This window comes from Temnothorax nylanderi, unplaced genomic scaffold, assembly GCF_030848795.1.
Source record: "Temnothorax nylanderi isolate EJ_2023f unplaced genomic scaffold, tnyl_v1.0 TNYL_tig0063_pilon, whole genome shotgun sequence".
Classification (NCBI taxonomy): domain Eukaryota; kingdom Metazoa; phylum Arthropoda; class Insecta; order Hymenoptera; family Formicidae; genus Temnothorax; species Temnothorax nylanderi.
In genome coordinates, this window is record NW_027249125.1 from 537719 (window position 1) to 560642 (window position 22924).

At 41.1% G+C, this 22924-nt stretch overlaps 1 protein-coding gene across 9 annotated transcripts in view; it reads right to left on the reverse strand.

The window, feature by feature from the left end:
- Ten-m (teneurin transmembrane protein Ten-m) overlaps nt 1-22924 on the reverse strand; it is a 515153-nt gene that overhangs the window by 440502 nt on the left and 51727 nt on the right. The window contains exon 1 of one of the 9 annotated variants that reach the window (XM_071707971.1): nt 5982-6403. The exons of the other annotated variants lie outside the window; for them this stretch is intronic. The gene's annotated coding sequence lies outside the window, so the exon portion shown is untranslated. Of the gene's footprint in view, nt 1-5981; nt 6404-22924 lie in introns of those variants that run through there. 9 annotated transcript variants of the gene reach the window in all.

The window sequence follows — 22924 nt, forward strand, 5'->3', positions numbered from 1 at the left end:
CGCTTTATCGCGATTGATTTTCGTAACATTTCTGTAATATAATACAGATATGTCATAAAAATGATTATATATCGAGAAAAAACTCTACTTTTTATAGTACAAGATCTCGATAATCGCAATTATTGATCAGCGTATCGGAGTTTTATGTGCAGCTATAATTGTGCAGTGTCAAAAGTCAGAAATTTTGTATAAAGCGTTTTATTGTATCTCTTTATATCTTGAAAGGTAATGTGATTACTTTATAAATATTATATCTTCAAATATTACCGTGCAGATATCAAAATGAATCAAATAGAGGATCTGTTAGATGATATAATTTATGCGTCAAAATTCACGTTGAATAATACAAAGCAATAATTTTCAAGAATTCGAGGTTTTGAAAAATCTTATCTTGCAGAGAGTCCGCGTCCGTCAAAAACGCTCACGATTTTTACGCGAGTAACAGCGATGGGAGGCGTGCTTTGACGTTTACGTTTCGGAATGCGTTCCTGCAGGGTAACGATGATTTACGTTTCGTTGGGAAGACGGATCTCCCGTCCGTAGAAAATGAGCGCCCGACAGAAATGTCCCGTAATAAACGTCCCGCGTTAAACGCGGCGACGGTCACTTATACCGTCAGCATGAATTATCCGCGGATCACGTTACAGGGCGCAAGTCAGCTACCAAGTCGGCGTGCGTCCATTACCACGCTGCCATTAAAGCGTTGTTTACGAGCGACGATCAAGTTCTGTTAACATCCGCCATAATTGATCGTACGTAAAAACGGCGAGGGAATACAACGGTCTTTCTCGCGGGTGCTTTCCATCCAAATAGTTTACTGGCCGGCTAAGATGTCAAACACCCTCGCTGAGAGGCTCTCGCGGGATTGATCTTCAGACGAAAGACAAAATTTCCGAGACCGATCGCCGAGATAATTTTCAGCGACCCTTGCAATCTCTGCTGATCGTCGGATCGAGCCGTGTCTCGATAAAAATCGTGATCTCGCTCGTCATGTCGCGGGGTTTATTAACGGAATTGGAAAGCCCTCGGAAATTACGGCATCGTTAGAGGCATGCTCCCGCGGCCTCCAATCTGGCGGTAAATGACGACATAGTCTAGCATACTGATCAAGGTCAAAGATCTTGAGAGACGAGAGGTTGCAACGGGGACAAAATAATAATGGGCGGACACCCGCCGACTGAAATACCTGCAAATACCTGCAGCGTGGAAAGACGCTGATGAGACATAATCGGGGGTTATGGAATTTAATAAATCCTTTCGTAAGAGTGCACAACGTTCTCCGTAAATCCAGACTAAATCCGTAACAATAGTCACATTGTTGAAATCGATGCAATAAACCGATATTGGAGCTCTGACTGGATACAATCTCCACTTGAGAGCGCATGCATCAGCGATTTGTCGTATTTCTTTCCTCAATAGCAACAAAGACGTCGTTGATGCTGCTGCTCATTGTTCGACAGGAATATTTAAAGCTTGCCAAACAATTCTGAACTAAATAATAATTAACTAACTAAGAATTACGTTATAGTAATATCACGTTATCGTAATATATAGCGTTTATCATTAAACTTTAAACAAGTTTATAAAATAAATTAAGAGGAAGAATGTCCAACCGCGTGCGCGTGGCACGTTTATGAAATTAAAATTCAATACGTCGCTCAAGTCGTTCTCAACAGGTTTTTAACGATCCTTTCGAGAAGCGAGAAGCGGATGTGGAACGTAATGTCTCTTGGTTCGCACCCGAGCATGACGCGACGCGACGCCTCTGATTTATCGCTTTGGCACCTCGGGCATCTACGTCTCGGGCGATTATGGTAATTACGGTTGTTACCAGGTAATTCGATGATCGAAAGACCCGAAGCCAAACGTGCTGCTATCTGATGCACGACTCCGCGGAAAGTCTCTCTTTCGCGTATCGAGCGTTCGCGAGCGAGCTCGTGCGATAGCTCGTTCGCTCGCTCGCTCACCCGCTCGGAGAAGCGGAGATCCAGAGATGCGAGCGGACGCGAAAAAACGAGTATAGCGATTCTGTGCGCACTGGCGCGCCAGAGAGAGAGAGAGAGAAGAGGAGAGAGATTTATCGCCCGGTTCTTAAGATATGGAAGGCGGAGGAACTTATTTATGGAGTGTATATGAGAACGGAATCAATATCGGGGAAATATAACCGGCGCGTGAGATAGCTAGTATATGTAGCGCTTCAAATTTTTCATCAGTGGCCCGGGAAAACGTCGAACAGCCGATAAAGCACCGTGGCTGTTGTGATTAGAATGATGTACGCAACGATGTCGGCCGGTTATTCGTATAGCTCAATAGACACGTCTGATGGCGCAGATCTTTAGAAAAATGACGTTGAAGTCGGTAAAATATGATAAAATTTAATATGTATTTCAGATTTAAATGGAATGTGTCATATGTCACTACTCACAGATCCCCTTCTTGCGATACGGCTACAGCGGTTGAGATAAAAACTTTTATACTAGATTTTTAAATAAGTCGATTAGAACTGTATTAACATTGCTTCAATCCATTCCTCTACAGCAAATGTACAACAGAATAATAGAAAATATATCCATCTTTAATAAAAATTTTATACTTCAAAAAGTCAGCATTGTTAGTGTATTGAGAAAAGAAGATTATTGAGACAAAAAGAATTATTGAGAGCAACTTGCATTTATATCCGTTCTCGATAAAAACTTCAAAAAATACACTTAAAAAAATAATCACCATTGCCGCAAAAAGGATAAAAGTGAGTCTCGTTCGTATTATGAGACTCTGTATGAAATTTAAATAAAGTTTGTAGAAGGCTGGTTTTTAAAATTTCACGTATCTTGATCACATACAAAATAAAGCCTGAGTTATTCATCAAATTTCATTATACAAATGCATGTGTTTAAAGTGTAAAAATGTAGAAATGCGCGCGCAACATCAGGTCATACGTATACATGATTTATCTTAAAAATTATAATAATAAAAGAAATAGAAGATTCTGATTTAGCATCCGTATTTTGTGTGTATGTATAATATAGATGTATCTTTTTCGTTTCCTTTCACTCGCAACCCTATTTCATTAGCAATTCAGGAGCCCTACTGTAATGACGTAACGGCAATATCCCTCCCGGAGCAGCACGCTAATTTTTTGCCTTGAATACCCGTTCACTCTCTTTCAAATCTACGTACAGGCAAGTTTGTCGCTTTGACCTTTCATAGATTCTTACAACCTTCTTTGAGCTTTTCAGCGCGAAAGAGTGAACTTCAGGGACGGAACTTTTGGAAGTCGAACTGGTCGAGTACACTGCCGGCTTCCAGCGAATTTTCGACGGCTTTATCGGAAATCCTAGATATTGGAAAAGGACGGGACGTATCGTGAGAGGATTCGATCCGCCATCCTCGAGCGATCCAGCAGTTGCAAATTCTATCTTGTGTCGTTCCTGAACACAAAATTCTTCAGAGGATGGTCTCAATTGATTTTTCTTTTCATAGCATTTGACTATTAAGTTATGTCGCATCGGAAGTTCATAAAGACCTATCCATACATATATTACAATCGTTTATAATTAATCAGATTTCATTATATGTACATATATTTTCTATTATACATCATCTATATCATTTAATACTAATATATACAGTAGTAATGTCTTTTTTATCTAATTTAATAATTTGAACACTGAATATTAATAATTTGATTTCAATGATCTCTCCGATGTGGTTCTCTCGATAAAACAAAAATATCTTTATGAGAAAATATTCGCACGAAATTTCTTAATTTTTAACGCTATGTAATTGACATAATTTAATTGACGTCATAATTAAATAACTGATAATAAAATTAATCGATACTTTAACGATAATTCGGGCAACATCACTATTACAATGACGTGACAAGCAGCAGATAATTTTCATCGCTTCGATCGCGAAAAACATTTATTGTATGCGACGGGGACAAAGAGAGCGAGAGAATGTTAGGCAACTAACTCTATTCGATTGAAAGGTTGGACAGCCACACAATGAAACGGTCGGTTATCGAGATGGCTCACCATAAACTAGAACGCGTGTTACCCCGAGTACGAGCCAAAACCCGGCGGTAAAATAACCGTACGAAGGCTCGCGTACGTCCCTCTCTTTTTAGCTTTTCGCCGCAACATTATCCGTCTGCCTTCCCCGCTCCGTTCGGTTGCTCCCTTTGGATGCTACGCGATCGACCAGTGACCAATATCGGTCGGTTAGGATGTAATAAACCCTCGGGCGTCACAGATCATCCCTCCTGCCGCCCGTTATTGAGGCAATATTATGTGACACGGTGTACTCCGGCATATGCGTCCCGTAAAATAGCACGCAAACGCGAGATGTGCGAGTCTGTATACGAAAACGAGCGACGTAATTCACCAGGACCAAAGAGTAGAAGCAGACGTCATGGCCAGACTGCATAACGTTTCACGTTCAGCGGTTGATTTAATCGCGTGAGTCCGCAGCAAAGCAAATTCCCGTTACCACTGGCACGACACGGCCATTGAGACCGATGTAAAGTCCCTTTAGCTTATCCATACAACATTGACATCTCCTATTGAAACTACTAAACCCTACGCTGAGAAAGATATCATATCTCTCATTGCATTATAATCCACTTGACTTTTCACATAAGAGAACGTATGTTATTTTGATTTATGATAATCATAATTTATTAAAAACGAGTTGTTTAAAGTACTTAAAATAATTATTTTTTTTATTTTTTATTAATAACAAAAGTGTTTTGCAAGCGTAAAAATTATAATGAAAAAAAAATGATCCTCTCTAGATAGGTTACATTACATATCAAATACATGTGATACCAAAATGGATAGTAATAGTTTTTACAAATTTAAAACAATAAGGCGAAAATTGAATCATGTGTATTATCATATTGTAGAATTGATGCAGTATAATAATATTGCATTGATTAAGTTGATTTTGACTTATCGTTGGACATGGAATTATTACATATTATCAATTATTTTTAGCAGATCTTACCTTGAAATTTTTGCATAGTTCTCAATCCTCCTTGCTCGAAATCATTGTTTAAGTTAAGGAATGTCATAAATTTATTATATGAAGAAATATAATTTGTCAAAAGTCAGAATATTATATAATATATAATGTATAATTGGAATAAAGTCTCTTCTTATAAAATATTTAAGCAAGTTGATTCAAACGAAGAAAACCAATACTGCCACTTTCTTCATGAAACTAAACGAACGAACGTCATTGCCATTTATTTCGAGATCCGAATTTAAGTAAGAGCACGCGTACGTCACAGGTCATTTCCCTTCGAACGACTCACGTTTGACGTGTATATGTCTGTCCAATTCTCAGCAACTCTTGTACAGTTTCGCAAAACTTTTACACTTTAACAGAACTTTAAGTTCCACGTCGCGCAATTCTTCAAGGCCACAGCTCGAATCATGTGCCAACAGTTGTCCAACAGAGTAACCAAGTTTTATCTTAGTTGCAGTCGCCGTTTACAGCGATTATTTTACAGCGACTATTTGTTGACTAGAACTTGCCAACGAGTTAACTGGAACTCCAATAATTCAAAAATATAGTCTGGCACATTTGAAGTCGCAGAACATGCGAAGTCTCGAAGTAACAGGAAATTTACAAGGGCAATTAAATTTAATTGGCATTTTTGGAGATGACATAAGTGCTGCGTGTTTGCTGTACCTATATCTGTTGCTTGCGGCGGACAACTTTGTCGGGATATTATCAGATGTACTTCTTCAAGTTGACCTCACTACGGCTAAATGCGTACAGTTCAGGTTTGACGCCGCGATAGGTTATTCTGGTTTGCTTATGCGAAACCTGTGAGCCAAAGTGCTCCGATGGCACCCTCCGAAGTGCTTTGCGATGGAGACGGGGAAGTGGAAGAGATCTCACGTGTTCGCCTGTCAATATGGCGCTCGAACGGTGCACTTTACGCATACGCTGTTTACTCAATATCAGATTACCTTAAGAGATGCAGCTCTGCGAGACGCTTCTTTCCGTCTTTGCGCAAATCACTTAAGTATGTGCGATACGCAGGATTGTCGGGTATTAATAGCTCCGATATTCGTGGTATACCTTTCACACTCATCGAACTGACTGTACGTTGACGAAAACGACGTTTGTAGAATTTCTTTTCTTAAAATAACTTGTCAAGATTACCGCACGTGTATTTAGCAAGTCTGTCACATACAACGGTAGCAAAGTTACAACTAATAAAATTTTCTACGATGCTTTAATCATTGCTTTTACGTTACGAATTGTATTCTCCGAGAAAAGCGACCGCGAATTGTTGTAAAAGTGAAAGGACAATAACCGAAAGATTTGCGTAAGAATCGGCGACGTTCCGTTGGTAGGAAAACTCGCCAAGGTCGAAGTGCGAATCGCGGAGTCCTCTGGACTCGACTGACGGCACGAGCGGGTCATGGCAGAGCCGTTGGGTGCAAAAGGGGTGTCGGGAAAGGGGGGAGCGCAATGCCACCCCAAGATAGAGGGAGAGAAAGAGGGTGGCTGCGAGAACGAGAGCATGAGCGAGAGTTGAGGGAGGGTGTTGGACGCGCCGCCGCCTTGACGCTGTTTCCGTGGATATCTACTTTCTACAGCGCGAGAAAGTCGCGGGGAAACGAAGGTGGTATGCAAAGAAGTCACCGCGGCAAAGGACAATCGGTACAGACGGAAGATGATAGGATGCCAACTCTATCCTTCATTCGAAGTTCTCGAGGAAGTAAGTGGAAATCGTAGGTTGCCATTCGCCAAACACGGACGTTTTGCGCCGTGTAGTATCTCGATATTCGAAATTTTCCCTCTTTGTCGAGATATACTTGCGCGTTTTCGTCTTACATTAAATTGCGTATTCTTCTACATGCAAATTTGATCCGTCAGTGGAATATCGTCATCTAAATTTGCCCGATAAATGCATGACATTTATCGTTAAATGGACAACCGCGAGGAGATATTAAAGATGTAATACGCGAATAAGTGCGCGTTGTTTGACGATAACCACATACGACAATGCAGACTAGTTGAGCTAAAAATACGAGTTATATTATAAAGAGATTAAACGGCCACGTCCATCTTCAAATTCCTGCAACTAGAGATAAGAATTTATGTTACATAACTAAGTGCATCGCGACGAAGAACGATGGGCGGGACGAAATGGAGGCGGACAAGATAATTAATTTTATCGGCATCGAAAGAAGAATTGCAGTTTCGCCGGAGAATCGAGCCCTACAGGGTTCGGAGGAAAGGGAAAGGTACGGCTCCGGCGATTCCATCCACTTGGTGCGTGTCCCTTTCCCCATCCTTCGCGCTGGCATCCCTTCTCCCTCCATTAGCAAGCGCCGCGACGAAAAGGGAGAAATTAAAGCGAAAATAAAGCGGAAGGCAAATAAAAATAAAAGTCCTTTCCGCACTGTTGGGTCAGGTTGGACTGGTACCGACGTAGCGGCACAGCGGCAGCTGCATGCACGGGACTCTGGAATAGTTTCATTTACCTACCCGTAATTTCATAGCCTTTCCAACCTCCTGTCTCCTCCCGCCCTACTACCTCCGTTGCTCTTGCACACCAGAATGCGTCCCCGTGTGGTACCGACGAGGAAACTGCGATCCTACCGCTCGTGCTCTTCGCCCCTATCTCTCGCTCCGGTCCGTCAAATATCTTTGTTTTATTGTACCTCTCCCGGAAGTGAAATTCGCATCCAGGGAAAGCGCCGACTGCCGCAGTTCCTCATAATTCGATTCCGTGAGGCACCAGTCGCCGGGGAACGCGAATTTTCGCGATTTCGCGTTCGAAATTTAGCTAAACAACCCACGCATTACGACGGATACGAAACAACGATATTTAACACAGCGCGCAGAAAGCAACGTGACTTTGTTTATATAGTATAATAAGAGATCAGAGAAGAGTTTGTATATATAGCAGCTAGAATAATTATCATAAAAGATCGATAACTTTCAATTTAATGAATCGTATTTATGCACTTGTAAATTAAGTCATTTATATGTATTAATAAATTGCAAAAAAGTATCTTAAATATATTTCATTATCTCAGCTTATCACGCAAATATAACATTTTATACTAATAAAGTGGTAAACGTGTTAAATCTTGATGAAATTAATATCCTGTCGCGCGCATTTCTGACACGTGCAATTCTCATTTATGTATGCATAATTGAATAGCTTCCATCAAGATTCTTTCTACACATACACGAATATGACAGATTGAAACAAACAAAATGAACAGTCACACACACACACACACGGTCTCTCGATTAATAACGGACTGCGGTATTGTACCAATTCAGCTGCGAGAGAAAGCGGAGAAGGAGTCCGAGACTCGAGAAAACATTTTGATTTGCTTTGCTGAACGCGTGCGCAACTGTGCAGAGAGAAACATAAATAAAGGCTGTGCGGTAACAGCACGAGAGTGCGCGGTGTGCACACATCGCGGCATCGGCTCGAATGCATCCAAGAGTCGTATTTCTCGGAAGCCCTTATAGGTAGGTAGGCTGGTCCGCCTTGCCTTCGGAGTCGCGGGGCAAGCCAGGCGAAGTGGCATGCTCCTGACAGCTGAAAAATAAATATTTGCACGTATTTCAACGATTAGTATGTTATAAGCGACGCGGGACGACTGCCAATATGCTGCTCTGACGATTACTCAAAGCTGTCCACCTTCCCCTTCGGTTTCTCTACTTATTGTTTCGTGTTTCATCTTTTGCAATAATCTTTCCAATGACATATTCGATGTTGTGTGGTAGTGGAAAACTTATTAGTTTTTAAAAAGAGAGACACGAAGCCTCTTTTCATATTTATTTAATTTAATATATCTCGTGTTTTTAGCTTAACATAGCTCCTTTTATAGTTAAATTTGAACGCGAATAATAAAAAATGTTTTATTGTACGAAAGATCGCAATTATCATTTTTAATGTAATATATAAATAAAGTTAAAATTGATTAAACAGGAGTAAGTGGTTTATTTTTTTTTACGCAAATAGATCAATTTGAGATTTAAATGATTTTGATAATGATACTATTATAAATCATTAAAGATATAACATTATGAAAAGGAATTTTGCATCTCTGTTATGCAGTTCTAATCACGTCTGGTAAATGGCAGCGGGACACAATGCGAATGTTCCTTGTTCTGCTATAGATACTCTAGATAGTGCTCTCGTCCGGCGCAAATCGTCACGAACGCAGACCGCGTTGGTGTACAGGACCGAATTGAATCTCCACGAAATCCCGGTAGGCGTTCCGCGTCGTCGTTGCAGCAGCGTTGCTCTAGTTGACGTTTCAGATTTCCAGCATTAGCATGCACCGCGCATCGCGCTTCGTCGATGCGTGTCACGTCGTCAGCCCGGCGTCGCATTCCTGTGGAAGCGCCCTTAAAGGGCGGCACGTTATGCCGTTTAACCAGTCCCTCTGTAGATCCCTTCCGAAACGATCTCCGACCCGCCCTGCTTCGGAAAGGTCACTGATCGCCATTGCGAACTAACGGTCCACGTCATAGAAAGCTGCTGTACTTTGACTCAGCTAAAAGGGCGGCCAATACGTTCGGCCAGTGAAAAATTATGTCAAAGTCGATGGCAAATATTTTTTTGTCCTGGTGAGACATTTTCTATATATTTTTAAGCGAAACTTTTTCTTCTTCTTTTTTTAAATGGTTTAGCAGGATAAATTCGCTCGCGATTTATCCTGCTGAACGTAAATGACGTGTATCTAAGGAAATAGAATCAAATGGCGGATAGTTTTTCCGTATCGAACGTATCGAGTCGTGCGCAGCAAATCCTTAACTGACGAACTTTCTAACCGAGTATTCTAAAAGTCGCTCTTTTAGTTCTGCCGCTTCGAAGCGGCAGCTCGTACGTCTTGCTTACTCCTTCTTCCCATGAACGACTTCTCGTACGGCAAACTTATTCCGCGTAGATCATCAGGACGGGAAGAAATGACATTATCTACGAGAGGCATAAGATCGGAACGACGTTGGAAGGTAGAGAAACCTGGGGGATGGTCGCCAAAGATTTAAATCTATTGGAATTGATATCCCACTTCTGGGGAGATTATAGACGGCACTCTATACGTAGTTACATTGTAAATGTAAAGTATGAGCGAGACGTGGAACGGGGTATAAAGCCAAAAGTTAATAGCATGGGTGAGCATCATCGTCTGGCGTTTCTTCAGGTTGGCATGGCTGTTCATCGGTTATAGGAGCGCGGCACGGAGGGTGCTAATGTGCCGCCGTGAAAGACTAACGGCCACGCCATTTTACACGAAGAAATACGATGAAAGACGACGTATTATGAGATAAACATTATAAACCGCCTTGGCGCCGCGCTTATACTTTCCACGAGGACGTATTGCACACGTCTTAATGTTTTCAAGTTTCTTGCCATCAATGGCTGATCCAAAAATTCGAAGGGATGATCAATTTGTCTGGATTACGTATCAATCATAGTGTACGAGATGTATTATATTCTTTATTAAAGGTGTCTCATATTTATCGAGATGGAATTTTTAATACGCGCACAACGATCTATTTGTAACCAGGAGTTATTGCGCTTAACTGTCGGGAGAATAAAAGAACTGCGGATCCGCGCGGCTAAACAGGGATATACGAAGCATCGGTAGCGCGAAAGCACTATATATAGAAACGTCTTGTGCAGTTTCACGGCAGTTGGAAAGCAGTCTATAAGCAGCGCGCGTTGTACATCGCCATGAAATGACCTCCCGCATTATTTATTTACGTATCTTCCTTTCTTCCCGAGTTGACCGTGTGGTCAACCATTGTCCAGGCGCAGACATACGTATATATCGGCGAACGTAACCATCCTGCCAATTTTTCTCATAACCAGCCGTCATACACGGTCGTTTTATTGGCGTCTGCGTAGGAAATAGCATGTGGAGATCGAGAGAATTAAAAGAAAAGAAAGAAAAATTGTTGGAAAATTTTTCTGTTAAGGTGAAATAACTTTTCTGAATTAAATCGTGGATGCGGACGTCTAAAAATCTGACACGGTAAAAATAACGCACGTTATATTCACGACAGTTGTATATATGAAGAGATTTAGTCTGCCTGTTAATGCACATTTGCGAAACTCTAGAAGAAAGCTCGTTGGAGAACCGCGTTACGCGTTATTTAATTTTTTTCTGCACGTGCTTACCCGCTGCGAATTATCTGTGACAGATCGCAATAACTCGGCTCGAATGTTTAATTACACCGCTAATATAAACGCCCAACAAGTTAATAATACTCGCAGGAAGGGACGTGACAGTCTCATTGGTAATATGTCATGTACAACGCGCGTCATTAATATCACTGACGTGATTATCCCACGTCGCTGCGTTATATTTAGAAACAAGTTTTTTCTGTTGCAATGAGTATACGCATAATGAGCTACCCGCAACGGTGGGTAATTGAAACTAAATGGAAATTATTTAAATAGCAACATAAATTCTATATGAATTTTTCAATACGTTTGAAAAAGTAACGTTGATTCAAGTTAGGTAAATTAAATTTTGCTTTCAGTCATAAAAATGTGAGTTTTAAATTTTTATGAGTAGGTATACAGAAAGATAAAGAATGTTAATGAAAAACGCGTCTCGCAGTAAAGATAAAATGTATAATATATTTAAATATAATAATGGGCAAAAATATAGAAGTGGGCAGGTAGAAGATATTACGCTCAAGTAACTCTGCACCTGCAGGATCATGTTCGACTCGCAATAAAAGAGTAAATGCACCGCGGAAGTTTCTACATCTGGCCACGCAACGTCGCGATAAATTGCATTAGAGGAATTTACGGAGCATCAGGAAGACCTAAATCAAGAGAACTAGAGACTACTGGAATTTTCCTTGGGGCATTATTTGATTCTTTTATTCGGCTATTATAATAAAACTGTTCTTTTTCTTGTATTTATATTAACGGTTATATATATATATATGTATGTATATGTATCTGAAACAAAATACACATGTGTACATACAAGATGTACGGTGAGTGCATTTAACGTACACGATATATGTAATCCTAAAATCCTGAGGTAAAATTTCACTAAAAATTATTTTTTAAATTTGTTGTCTATTTCGAATCGTATAACGCGCAAATCTCTGAGCACGGTAGGCACATCCGCAATCGTCGAGGAATGCTAAGTAATGCGATAAAGAAGCATCATTGTGTTAGGCGTGAGGGGCCCTTGGAAAATTTGTAAACGAAGTAGCGCCCGATAATCTCTCGACGGCGGTAGTGGTGGCGGCGGCAGCGACGGTTTTCGCGTGCACGAGGACGTTCTTCCGTCTCTCGGCGTGAGACTAACGACGTTCTCGCCTTCTTATCTGCTCGGTCACGTAGAGGCAGAGGAGAGAACGTTCTCCTTCGCTCGTTTAACCGGCGCGGGCGTCCGACGTCGCGCGGGCGGTACTCTAGGACGACGCAAAATGCGAGGACGTCGGGGGATAAGGATCTCTGGCATTCCCGGTTAATTTAGCTCGCTAGGAAGTGCCGTAAATAGGAAACGTCGCGGCGGCGACTTATTCTCCTTCCTCGAGTTCCTGGCTCGTAGACAGGGACCGTGTCGCCTCCGCGGAAGCCTGCCTCGGAAAAGGCTGACCTGGCCAAAGTGGACATTGACGTACGGAGCGGTGTATCATTCGAAGTGAACAGTGGGACCGCATTGCGCAAGCGTATGGAATATTCATGTACTGCAGTTACAACCCCTGTATCTTTCATTTCTTCTGCATTTCGAAGGCTAATTCACCCGCGCAGCGTTAATGATCATTATTATCTCTCGGCCTGTCTTTGACAATATGTTATTCAGCTTATTGACGAACGCTCGCAACGTGAGAGTTTGCGAAGATATGCTTGCGGCCAACCGTATGTGCGCGCAAGTGAAAATAGTCGAAAACGCAAAAATATATAAAACATATATAAAAGAAAGAGAGAGAGAGAGAGAGAGAGAGAGAGTTATGTTGAGAGATGCGTAACATGGAAAATTAAACACAGACCATGTGCATATGTGACACAATAGCTTTTTGAAATATCCTGAAATATAAGATAATGTACAATATGTGTCTTTCAATGTGTCAATAATTCTTAGTAAAATGTAACACGCTCTTTGCACTCTCCTCTATCATTTTGCCGGCGAACAAACTTGCCGTTCGCAATGGTGCACGTAATGCGCGGTAATCGGTTCCCATTTATTAACTGCACTCCCATCACGCTCGTAACTTCTGCCTTCGACTATACTGAGCCTAAAGCATTGTCGAAGTATCCGGGGCTGCGCGTACACCGAGGAGATACTGTACACAAATCACAACAAAGCCGGTGCATTAGCGCGACATCATCCTGAACCTTGTATAACATGTCCAGTACTCGGAGCGACGTAAACTACCATGGTAAAGCCGCTCGGCCTGTACGACCACGAGAGCGTATCGATCGTGGAGCGAAATTTACAAACGCCGTTCAATTCCCTTATAATGGCGCGGGCGAAGATAACCAGAGCGATTCGATCTGCGCGGGGATACCTGCAAAAAGCTGCGACGAGGCTTGTGGCTGGTGATTTAATCGTCATACCGCGTAACGAATCACAGTTGTCATCATCAATGCGGAAATGGCGAAGCGTATCGTCATTCTCGGTTATATCAACAGAGCGAAATTCTACCATCCCAGTCCATTGGGAGGGAATACAAACACCGCGGTGTAGGAAACTTGGATTTTCATTTACATACCGGCTAGGAGACGGCGCGGCGGAGTGCATACTATACGGGTGTGTATTATACATGCTTTCGAATTAGCATACGCCCGACATTTGCCGTGATACAATTAACCGGGGCGACGTAAGGCAGGTGTGATCTCTTAAATTTCTTCGAATATCCGAATACTCGCCGAAGTCCGTCGTTCTGATACGCTACTTGCGTAACTTGAAGCGAGATACGTCGAGCGCATCGTGCAGCGTTACGCAGAATATTTTCGGAATTTAATATCGTAAAAGTTTTGTGCCACGTATAAGTGTACGTATTGAACGCGTTCACGTCGCTCGTATGCTTCGAACGTCGAGAAAAACCGTTAATATCGTCGAAAAGCGATATTAATGAAAGGCTGCTTGTGAACGACATCGTTTCGTACTCGGCTCTTCGTTTTTTTTCCCTCCCCGGTCGCAGGACGCTAACTAAAGCTTTCAGATCGAGCTGAAAACTTTAGACATCCGATCGAACTCCGCGCATGAAGATGAATGGGCCGCGAATTGCGGACTAAGTAGGATGTCACGCGGCAGCCCTCCTGCCATTTTCCACTCCCGCCTGGCCTGCACACTACACTGCAAATCTATCTTTCTCTCCCGCGATTCTTCTCTCTCTCTCTCTCTCTCTCTCTCTCTCTCTCTCTCTCTCTCTCTCTCTCTCTCTCTCTCTCTCTCTCTCTCTCTCTCTCTCTCTCTCTCTCTCTCTCTCTCTCTCTCTCCTCATCCTCCTTCTTCCCCTCCGTTTGTATCTCGCGTACCCTCGCGTGCTCTCTCTCTCCACCACCCTTTACGGTCGCCGTCCGTACAACTCTCGTTCCCTCTCAGTCGCTCGCTTATATCAGTGCTCTCGCTTCAGCCGATGGTGTAACAAACGCAAGCGCACGGCCGCATCCATCATGCGAGCCACTTTGTCACAGCGGGATCAACAGCGCTTAAATTGTATTCGCGATTCGAGAACAGCCCATAAATTCTCATCGCAGCGACGGGGCTTCCTTCTTAACACGCGCCCGAGCGCCGTGATTCGACGGGTTTTCTCCTTTCATCCCATCTTTCTCGCGTCGCTGTATCCGTCCCATGATTTTACAGGTTATTTTCGAAATGCTATCGTTGCACGCTATACGTTTTATCATTCATTAAAGCAGTTATTCGCGAATAAAATTGATGTCACGCACAATTCGCGATGTTGTAATATAAAAAAAAAAGAATTTCTGAAGATTTCTTTTAAAATATTTTATATATGACTTATATTATTATTTTTTGTCATGTATCTTATATACTTAAGCCATTATTTCAGCCTATCGTTTTATAAAATACAACAGTTCTCTAAATTTAATAATTTCGACAACGTCTAATATTACACTATGTAGATACATATTTTTCTTCACGAGAGAAAAAGTAGCCGTAAAATTATTTGAAATTGTATGGATAATTATGGAATACTTAATGATTTAATTATGGAATAATATAACTTAGAAGAAATGAGATCGAACATGCGCCACAGCGCATCGTACATAACACGCGAGCAGAGAATTCGACGGCGCGCTAATACAACGCAGTACGGGCAATTTCTCTTGAAACATTTCTAATGGCACCGAGTCAGTCGAATAGTTAGCGCTCAAATACCTGTCGTTAACTAGAGCAATCTAGCCCGAAGCGTACGGCGAACGTATTCATGAGGGAGCCGAATATATCATGTTCGCGCATCCCCCTCTCGACTACGTGTGAATGTTCGGCGAACAATAGTTAACGATGACATTTTCGAATCGTGTGCGGAGTACGGCGACCAGTTACACGAGTGCTTGTACAAGGGGAATGTACATAGTAATCTATTTGATTTGATCAACGGCTTGTGTGCTTAATACTCGACAAAAAGTTATTTTAACCCTGGGATATATGACTTGTACCGCGTATACGGTGGCATAACATATGGATCAATTTTATCCGTTCGCAAAATTAATTACTCGTTGCTTATATGCGATGCACCACTCTTACTCATTATCTCTCGCTCACGTGCATTATAAAATTTAAAAGATAAAAACAATGAAAGAAAAAAAATTGAAATGAGGAACTAACTTGAATATTTAAAATTTTAATTTTATCATGAGTGGATGAAAAGTATCTAATATAATAAAAGAACAAATATTATTGTTTTTATGAAACAAGTTGTTTTTCATAAAACTACTAAATTTAATGTAACAATGTTGTATGTAATAATGTTGTAGTATAGGTAAAATTTATACGCGTGCAAAATGTTCGAAATAAGATTTAAAACGATGCCATTGAAACGATATATGATTATCGATTTAAGTCAACGTAATTACATGAACTTCTGTACAAGGAAGTTTAATTGGAAACCAATGAGCATCCCAAACTAATGCAATTACGATCGTAATTAGAACGATTAATTGTATTAATTTTGTTCCTATTACCAGAGCATTTCCGTTGCAGCCCGACGAAAGAACTTCCGTCGACGATGCCCGCGAAACAGGTTAGCAGCAGGTTTTGGCGTGTACGTGTGGAAATACAGATATTGCGAAGATACGACCGAGCTTGAACCACGTGCGACTGCGGTTCGGTACTTATGCAATTACTGGAATAGCCTTTGCAAATTGAATCTCAACCGCGGGCCGAGGATATAGCGGGAAAAAAAAGTTAACGTCCACACTATTACTACCCCGGGGTGGCCCGAAAGGGGTGGGCGAGGCACACGGTGACCACCCGTATTCCCAGGACTCCTAACTGTTTCCGGATATTGGATATTACTGCTATCCGCAGACACGAGGATAGACGAATTAGGTACGTACGTATCGTCGAATATGATAGGCTGTGACGTATAGTGCATGGATTTTCATTTCGTTTGCAGCTCGCGTTTCATTTGCGAAATTCTAGGAAACGTATAATTGATATTTTACTTTAGGCAGATAAAATGATTTTCTCTGTAAGCTTCCAGGAAAAGTAGATTATTGTACAAAAAGTACGATTGTCTAGGAGAGAATTTTATCTTTTCATTTTTCAACCAAAAAGAAATGTAGCTGATATATCGTTATATATACATACATATATATAAATTATTATATTATTATAATATTATAATATTATATTGTTGTTTGTATCATGTTCTCGGTTTTTTTTCTGGCTTATCCAATTCCTGGACTAATAGCAATGCAATCTGCATTTCAATTATGAAAGAGAGGAAGCTTGTAATTAACCATTTTGTAAGCTATCGTCATACAGGGCAATAGCTATGCTGCGCTATCTTTTCGCTTCCACTTGCAAATTACAATTCGCAATTCTGGAACTGTTGCGGCTTCAGCACGAAATCCCGTCTGTCCCGTCCGCGAATCAAACGCGAACCATACCGGTGTGATAACGCATTATTCTAAACACGGGATGCGCATCCTATTTGTATTATTAATGAGAACAACAGAGAGGCGTGTAACGCGCAACATCGCAATATCGCATTCCCGCTGTTTTCGCGCAACGTTTCGCGGAAATGCGCTGTTACGCGCGAAACAGGCCCGATCTCGCACGAATCGCACGATTTCCAGACGGCAATACGAGATAGAGAGCCATTAATTACGAAAAGAGCATTAGAGTTCGACGCGCGAAATGCGAACTTTCCGTTCCTCGGTAGATCCGCAAGCGGTCGTCTCGCGAGCGCGGAAGTAAGTAGGGCGCGAACTCGTAACGGCATTAATATCGAATCATTCGTTCGCGTTCAAGTTAGCTGAATTGCACCGAGCACCTCCCACGCGGAAGAACGGAAAGCTCGGTTCAACTAAAAGCTCCACGGAGTAAATCCGAACCAGTAATTCCGGAAGGAGTTTTGTGCTTAATCGGGGATTTGTTTCGAAGATTCTTCACGTTACCCTTTATCCAATGCGCCGTTTCATCGACAATAATGACATAATAACTATAATTCTATTTAATATTAATATAGAAACTTTCTTTATACTCTTAAGTAGCACACTGTTAAAATACATATATGTAAGAGCAATTCTCTCAAATTATGAGATTTATTCGGTTACAAATCGCTATTATTCGGGGGGTCATACATATTTGATATTACTTATATACATTCATGATAATTGTAGGTAACAGTTACGTCAAATTTATCCTATATTTAAAAATGAATCAAATAACCTAGTTTTTAATAAATCGAGCAGTTTAAGTTTTAATAAAAAAGATTCAAGAAAGGATCTGTCTTTGCAACTCGAGGTCCAAGAATATGAGATAAAAATGAATAAAATTGTACAATTTTAAGAGTTAAAAATTTTCGGGAAATATGCGAGCAGAACCGAGATGAAAATGAATGAAATTGTCGCAAGAAACGCTAAAAAAAATGGCGTATCTCTTTCGCTCTTTCTGTCGTAGAATTTTTAGATTTTATATTTTACCGGCGAGCAACGATTCTGAAAAACTCGCTCGCTAAAATCTTCTCCGATCTCTTCGCCTACGAATACGAATGTCGAATGTTAACGCGCTTAATGTTAGCTTATCTCCTGCGTTTCTCTATCCGTGGATGATTGTGTGTGCGCAAGCACGAAAGTCAACGACGGTACGTGTACCCCATCGCGGAGCCGTCTCTTTTCTGTTCTCGTAATTACTTAATACATTATTAATAGACGGCTGACTTTACATAAGCTCCAGGGGAAAGTCGGAAAATTTCAAGACGGGAAGTTAAGCAGATTGCCAAGACTGGACATTTGCATACTGGCACCGTACCCTCTGTGCCGTACTGACAAAATCCCACCTTCGTTTCACCGCACGTAGTTGTAGTAACACTTTCGTATAAGTAAAGTGCTCTGTTAAATGAATCTCTGTTCTTTTAAAAAAATTTTTGATAATAATATAACGATATAACGTGAAAGACAATGCAACAGAGGGTAAAAATATCAAAAAAGCAATTTAAAAAATTACATGAAAAGTAATTAATTCAGTACAAATTTTGTAATAACATTCTTAAACGAATTCTGTGTCTTCTCGCAACGAAACATCTTTCGTTTGTAAAACCAGAACATAATAAAAATGTCGTTTTATGATACACGCACGACTAAATAAATTTAAACAGACGTATTTCTTCGAGATAGCGACAGGATGGCTTTAGAACACGGATTTACACCCTTCAACTATTAGTCGAGGAATCGTTCGCAAAATACGACACCATCAACGCGCAACGGTGGGTAGAGATACCCAATCCTTGAAAGGAGGACAGTGGAGCTGCAGTGTAACTTTAGTGGTAAATTGGAGGTAATTTGCGAGAGAGGCGGTCACCCGGGCAGTTAGCGAGCCAACAACCGCCGCCAGAACAACAGACTTGCTCGTCCAGTGTAGTGCTGTTACCTGAACGTTGGCTTTACGAAGAAGAAGCCGCACAAATATTCTGCTTTTTTATCTACATTCGAAATTATTTTTTTCCGTTATTAATTTAACTTGACAAAGAAAGAAGTGCAGTAATGTTACTATAAGACGAGAGTTACGGCAATTAAATAGTGGCTATTATTTCATCATTTTCTGAAAGAAAAACTTGAGAAAATTAATCTCACAATCGTGAAGATTAAATTTACATCAATATTCTCAAAATCTCAGAAACGTATGAAATTACCGCTGTACTGAATTCCTCTATTGTATTTGCTATCGTAAAGAGCAATATGAATATATTCAACGTGAATATAAAGTTTGCGAGAATAATCCCGCGTCCAAGCTAAATAGCGGTATCGCACAACACATATTAAACTTTTATAAAAATTTACAAAGCATCATAATGTAAATGTATTCGTCATTGCTTTCTGTGAAGAAGGAATACAAAAGGCTCGATAATGAAAAGAAGAAAGAAATGCGATGCAATTTAAATTTCACAACATTATTTTTATTCATCCCGTTACAGTTGGCCGGTTAATCACCTCTTTCTCCAGGAACTGCAATCAATACCGCCGTTTGTACGATTAGAGAATAAGTAAAGCAAAATGCGGCACTCTCTTTTTCTCCTTCTCTCTCTCTCTCTTTCTCTCATATTGGTGCTCGAAACACGTACATTGGAACGATAAAGCGCTCAATATAGAGTACAATGAAAAGCAGCGCTCTTGCAAGAGGATGAAAAGAGCTTATGTTTCACCATCGCGTACCGTTTGTAAATCATCGTCACCGTTTTCAGACCGCGGAAATTTTACTTCGTTCGATCCCATCCGCTCGCTTCTATTTTTACACACACACGGTGACCAGGCAGTGCGGCGCAGCGCGCAAAAAGGCAACGTTTCCGCGAATGAAGCGTTTCGCTTCCTCACTTCCGCGGAATATGTGCGACCGCGGCCTCGGCAGCAACTTTTTCTTTTTCTTTCAATCTCACGGATATTTTCTATGCCGACGCGTATTTGCATTTTAACGAAGGGGCCGTGAAAGAAAGTTATAAATAAGAAACACTTGGGCACGAACACTAGATTAAAAGCGAGGTCAATGGAGGCGGCGAACGGGCAAGCAACGAAGTTATATTCACGACGAAGATGGTAAACGAAGATGGTTCTCTTTTTTTTTTTTGCAATTTGTTGAGGATCGCAGGTGCGTGCATAATATAAATAGCGACCTAAATAATAAAAAAAACTTTAATTTCTTAATGTTTATTCCGTAGTATAGAACCGCTGCTAATCCCAAAATGCTGCGCGGTTTGAATCAAGATTGGCTGTAATTTAACAATTTTGACAATCTGCATTATGATGATCTTCGCTTTATGTTTATTCGTTATAATCTATCACTATTATATTCGCGTGAAAGATTTGAAAGAAGCAAGACGTATCGCCGTGTAGTTTAAACCTGCTTTAGAAACGAGGGTCTGGCGAAATGATCGTGCATAGTTGGAACGATGTACAAGACTTCCCAATTATCTCGAGGAACGTAGTGAAAAATCACGTCAGCGTCGAAGACGCTGGAGCTCAAGCAAGCCAGGGCCGTAATACGAGCTTAGTTGAAAAGCTGAATCGCACTCTTGGGGCAACGCCTCGCTCGTTGGCTCGGAACCCTTCTGACTTACGAGCAGATTAAGAAACTCCCCGGGTCTCGATAACCAGCCTCCAAAGTGCCTCGGGTCACTGCTCGGCCGTGAAACGATATCCCAACGGAGCCCCTCGGAATTCGGCAAGATATTATTTTCCGACTTTCTCCGTTCGTGTTAATTACAGGGCAGCTTTATGTTATTAACCCAGGAACCTCGTGAATTCAACACTGTTAAGTTTTACGATTCCGGCGAATCGACGATGTTGGAGCGCCAGCGCATTACGTAATGATCATAAATATATACCTTTACTTCGAAATCTGAGATATCCACGGTTGAGAGAATCGAGAAAGTTGGGATGAAAAAATATAACTTCTCCCGATAATTAAATTAATTAGTATATTAAGAAAACCGACTTTCTTTTTAAATCAACAGATCCGATATATTATCGAAATAGGTTTATAAATCATAATGTGTGGTATTAATAATATATGTTTTAATTTATAGTCTTATATGAAATTCTATGCTTAGAATAAATATATATGTGTATATATTTATATACATATGTATATATGTATATAGTTGAGTTTTGCATGTATGTAACAGCAGTATCTCGAATAGATCTTATTAGACACCTATACCGCTGCTACCTTCATGAAATTCTTACACAACGGACGAAATCTCACTGGAAGGTGTATGCTAAGTCTCGAGAAAACACTCAGTCGCACCGGTTGAGGAATTTTCCGCGGTATGATGACGTTATAGAGTTTGTCCCATTTTTGCGCGGGGATGATTAAGATTTTAATTGTGCAGTACGTGGTAATTACAGAGCAAACTTCCTCTCCACGGGCTTTCTCGCACTTGTCCCGCTTCTAGAGAGAACCTACGATGCAATTCTCTCTTACTCTCTCTCTCTCTCTCTCTCTTTCTCAGTCACGCATCTTTTCCGTCCTTCCTTCTTTCTCTTATTCTCGGTGCTCCTTTCACACGAATTGTCGAGATGGTAGAAGTTTACACGGCCAGCTCGGAGCTCCACGATTGGATGAGTTTTCAGGGTAGCGCAGGCAGTTTTGCCTGCTGGAACAGGAGAGAAAGATCTTTTTCTTGGATGGAGCTGGAATAATATTTGTAGATTACGAACCGCGGAACTTATTCGCCGCTTGACAGAATGAGAGAGAGAGAGAGAAAAGGAGAGGGACATCGAACCAAGTCGAATGGAGTAAGTGAAGTGAAGGACGACGGAACAAGAAGAGTATCTAGATATACCGTGCACTCGATAGATCAACATTGGCAAATTTCTCACCTCGCTTTACTCATGCGTAAAGGATCACAGAATGATTACATCATGCCTGAATATACTTATAAAATATCTCGGAAATTGTATGAGATATACGTAATATGATTTTTGTAACGTCGATACAGAGAGGAAATCAATGTTCATAAAATAAGGGATTGATTTTAATCTCTTTTACAACTTTCTGTATGCTTAAAATATTTTAATATTTAATAATATGATATAATAATGTACTATGATATGAATATATATCAGTAATGCAAATGATTACTTTTTTTATTTTCTAGGTAAACAAATGCGAGCGATTAAATATAGGTATATCGCAAGCTGGTAAATAGCACAATATATCGTGGTTAATGGCGTGCAACGGGACGAAGAGGGTAATAGGTCGTATGGTTAATCCGATGGATTAATTAACGTGTCGCACGGCGCATCCTCCATTGCGTTAAGGAGCAATAGGACCAGGCAATGAGTTGGCTCTACGGGTTTCTAGTACTTTCGGTGTGGCAAACTTGGTAAGCTCGAGGAGTTATGCGTTCTTCGGCAAACTTGCTCACCGACCCAGCCAGCACGCACCGCGCACCGGCAGCCGTGTTAGGTGGCTATACCACGTACACGGGCTAACTTGAATAATAGACATTGTTGTACGAATTAGGCGGGTAGGGGTAAAGTCTGTGGTAGCCACGAAGAGCTGTGGTACCGGCCGACCCTGCGAACGCGCACCTCCGACTTTAATTAACGATGTCTGAACATCCAGTCCGCCGGACGTATTATTAACTCGTCCCTGGTCGAGCTGGCGTCCCATCGAGGGAGTTCCGAGAATTCGTGGACGTCGATGGTTTCCCGATGATTCGTTCGGGAATGTCGTCTGTGTGACGGAAAGAATGCCGAAAT